The following is a 4362-nucleotide window of genomic DNA, read 5'->3' on the forward strand; positions in this document are numbered from 1 at the left end:
ACACTGGGCTTCTGAGGGTGTGTAACACCCGCCAGGGTAGGCGGGAGGTGCGTGGGCCCTCCCTTACAAAATTACTCACATATATGGTTCAAATTGGCGAGTTTTACGGCCTTTTGACGGATATTTTATTAATTTTTACACTATTCTATAAGTAAGTACCCATGTATTTATTGCTCAAATTTAAAATGGGAATATTTATTCATACATTCATTACTTCAGGAAGTCAAAGCTACAGTTAATAAGTGATACTTAATGTTCTTAGGTATCTAGCCTTTTCCATTATTCATTTCATACTCTGGATTTTAAAGGAAAAATCATTAAGATGTGGCTCTTATTTGCCATTTTCATAGACTGACACTATTTCAATACTGGGGAGATCCCACCATTTTATTGTTAGTACTCATTCAATGCTCTAGTTTCCATACTTAGCCTTCCATTCTATTAAGACATCAATTAAACATAGCAGGGGCTTCATTCACATTCAGTTTCTGACCTATAATTCCATTATTGAAGCAGATTGTCACCATAACAGAGGAAAATACCACTCTCCCCCATCTACGGAATGCTGGAAAAATTGATAAGATGATGATCCTTTCCTTATGGTTCGTATTTCACCACAATATGTAACAATATTTAAAAATAAATGCATGAGGCCAGTCGTCTCCCCATATCAGACTTAGATGCACTATCACAACTAAGCATAATATACTATCCTGTGATTTAAATGCAGCCAATCAAAATGAGTTTAATCCTCCTTGCATTACAGGGAAATACCTTTTTATTACAATAATCGTGTGTTGTGCCCGATAATTATTATTTTTACTCTTAAATTTTATTTATATCTTATGTATACATAATTGAAAACTATAGCATTTGCTATATATTATTGCTAGTCAAACAATAAAGTTACAAAAATAAACGAGTAACAATTAAAATTGCTAGAGTTAAAAAAAATGCTGTAAAATCGTGAAACAAAAAATAATAAAAAATCCCAAATCCTCCTTGGATTATAATTCTGTAATGAATGACTTGAATAAACAGCCAGAATAAACAATAGGCCCTGCTATTACAAGGAATCCCAAAGAATGATGGCTTCACAAATGCCTAAAACAAAAATTGCTACATTTCATATAAAGTGAACACGTAAAATGTTTTACCATTATATTTGCTTTACTCCTTGAAAACCAAGTCTGCAATCATGAGGATAATGTGACATTTACTGTTGCTGCAAAATAAGCAAATGCCCACTATTTCGAGTCAACTGAATATTATACAAAGGATACATGAACGTTGAAAATGTATACGTGCATGAATGAAGGCAATGATCTTCTATTACACCATGGAAAATTTTAGAACGTCCAAATAGCATAAAAATGGAATAAGGTCACAAACATGTATGAAAATGAATTAAAGAACTTTTTAAATTACACAAGTATGACATTTCTCAAATGTCTTCAAATATGTAAAAAATTGTGACAAAAGAAATATCATCTAATTATTTATAAGAGTATGACTGAAAAATGCTAAATTAAAATCTACATCACAATTAAAGTATCCACCATATCAATGAAATTAATAATCTTTGACAAATATACTGCTCTACACAATATTACGCCCATATCATTATAGTTGCAAACTACAGGGAAATGTCTCTCGCCCGCATGGGCCAAAAAAGGCCAGATCAATTAACCAAAACAAAACAATGTTCACCAAAGGGCTATACAAACATGAGTACATCCAGAAAAATATTATTCTAGCAATTAGGAAAGAGCAGCCTATGTTGCAAATAGATTTCTGGGCACGATAGCTTTAAGCTAAATAAATGGTAGGATTACATTTCTATGCCAAAATGGTACGTTCCTTCCATATACTTATAGTATACATAAGATGTAAATTAATTTTTTATCATAAATACAAACACCCCAGCAGCAAAAGTAAGAAAAGACTGATTAAATTATCAGTCCACAAAATTATAACAAAATGCACCTAAAAATGTGATCACCAACCTAATGAAAAAAGTGCCATGTAACAAGCATGAAATCAATAAATTGACCGAGTACAGTCATAAGATATGTGTAATCATGGCACGAAATACAAGACTGAATAAGTTAACCCAACAAAAACTGAGAGGCTATATAAAACTAAGATTTTAAACGGAATTTTCCTCTTCAGGACTGGCTTCATCACAAACTCCGAAGTACATCTGGCCAATTTCATCTCTGAAACAAAAAATAAAAAATTAATGGAATGAAAAATAATGCAATCACAAACAAAATACGATGTCAATATTAGGTCAATATTCATAGTGAGATAAAATGTTACCTACACTTACAAATTGCAATGGCAGTAATCATAAGCAACAATTATTAAATATCTTCCAAGAAACATGTGTTCCAGAAGAATCATTTCTGAGCAAAAATATTGCAAGACTTACACTATTGAGTAGAATGTACATATGAATCAATGGATTGATACATCATGGATTTGAATACAGACTCTTCAAATTTCTTTCATTATTTCTTCTTTAACTTTGATATTTACCCAGAGTTTGATAGTTTTGAATAGTTACCTTCTTAAACTTATGACATATAAGAGTATATCATACCTATAACACACGTTACCTTATGAAAAGAAATTTGCATCTCAGAATATGAAGAAGTACAATGTGTGACTTCCAATGAATGATTGAGGATCCAATGTCCCAGAAGTTCCATTTCACCTCTACACACAAAACTTATCTCCAATGAGTAGCCCACTTTTGGGAAACTTTGTGAAATTAATTTACGAACAAATCTTTCAATTATCCAAAACTGTTTTGATATTTAAATTTATAAATTCATGATTTATTTGCTTGTAAATCTTCGAATAATAATTTGAATAATTTTTTAATTAAGACCATAATTAAATGATAAATGCCTGAGAAATAGATATATGACCAACCTTTGCCTTGGCTAGCAGTGTTCCCATCACATAGTTAGAATACAGAGAGAAGAGGAGAGGTGCTTGCCACTGCAAAATAGCTCCTCCTCTTGTGGATCCATCATAAGTGATGATACCAGGGACAGCTGCAGCAAGCCAACATAACTTTGCATTCAGTGTCTTCCCATTCAATGCACAAGCGATATGCCCATCTAATACCTCTCCCTCCTTCCTCCTCTCCTCCAACTCCTCTATAGCCCTCATCCACTCACGCTCTCGTTCCACATCTCCCTTGCTGTAAGGCCTCCCATCATTATCAAAAACTAATTTTAGGGATAATTGTGAGAGGGCCCAAGCTAACCTAGAACATGCGAATTCATCCGTATCACCAGAACAATCCTTTGCACCCAAATAGACAGTCTCACTCTCAGCATCACAAAATGATATCCAATCACTCCCACTGTCCTGAGTCCCTTCCAAACTCACAACCTTCTTCTTCATCCTTCCAATGTTTACAGAATCAAAGTCTACGATCACCTTCACCTGATCAACACCACACAAATACTTAATAATGCACACAATTAATTCATCTCCATCATACAGTCTGTCATATATCTTACGCATTTTATCAACTCCATTTCCATACACTATCAGCGTCTTTTGCATCATGGCGTCCACACACTCCTGCCTTGATCTGGGCGGATCGGATGTAGGTTGACTTAAAGATGCCTCCCCACTAAGACCACACTTGATTAATGTCACATCCTCCGCTGTTGACATCACTGACTCATCCAGACAATTCAACAGTGTGTCATGGCCACACACTTGTGCCTTTAGTTCCTCCAATGATGAGCTCAACTGATTTACAAGAGATTTCATCTCTCGCCTCAATGAGTCCACCGAGGACTTGAGAGATGCAATATCACATTCTGGGCTAGCCACGGGTGTTACATGATCAGTGCTTCTACTCGAAGATGCTTGCAGACGATGCAAAATAACTTGGTCTCTCCTGTGAACCAACGTCACCAAATTCAGAACTTTTGAGCGTTCTACATCGTCAGGGAACTTCCGCACCATCTCCTCGGCTGAAGACAATGCATTCTGTTGACTGTCATCTGTTATGTCTGTGTCGGCCCCTCTCGCCAATAGTTCCTCCACCCAGTCAGTTTTTCCAAGTCCCACACCAACGTGCAAGAGCGTTTTTTGTCGCTTGTACCGAACATCAACATCTTCCATCATGTCTAGGAGCTCTTTATGCTGAAGCAATGAGCCAGTCAGCAATCCAGCAATGAGCCTCTCCTCAACAAATTGCTCTGCAATGCTAGCAGAAATGTTGCTTGCCATTGTTGGGAAAAAAATAATGTATTTCAGCGGGTGTTGGATTCAGCAGAAGTTAGCAGTGGGAACCAGACGTGTTGACAATGGTCAGCAAGGAGTAATGCA

General features: G+C 35.9%; 1 long non-coding RNA gene across 1 annotated transcript; it reads right to left on the bottom strand.

The window, feature by feature from the left end:
- Positions 1 to 810: 810 nt before the first annotated feature.
- Positions 811 to 3320, bottom strand: LOC124170266. Its single transcript, XR_006867402.1, has 2 exons — positions 2941 to 3320; positions 811 to 2219 (listed from the first exon to the last, which is right to left on the bottom strand). It is a non-coding gene; the product is annotated as an uncharacterized LOC124170266 (long non-coding RNA).
- Positions 3321 to 4362: the final 1042 nt, after the last annotated feature.

The sequence above is a fragment of the Ischnura elegans genome, chromosome 13, assembly GCF_921293095.1.
Source record: "Ischnura elegans chromosome 13, ioIscEleg1.1, whole genome shotgun sequence".
NCBI lineage: Eukaryota > Metazoa > Arthropoda > Insecta > Odonata > Coenagrionidae > Ischnura > Ischnura elegans.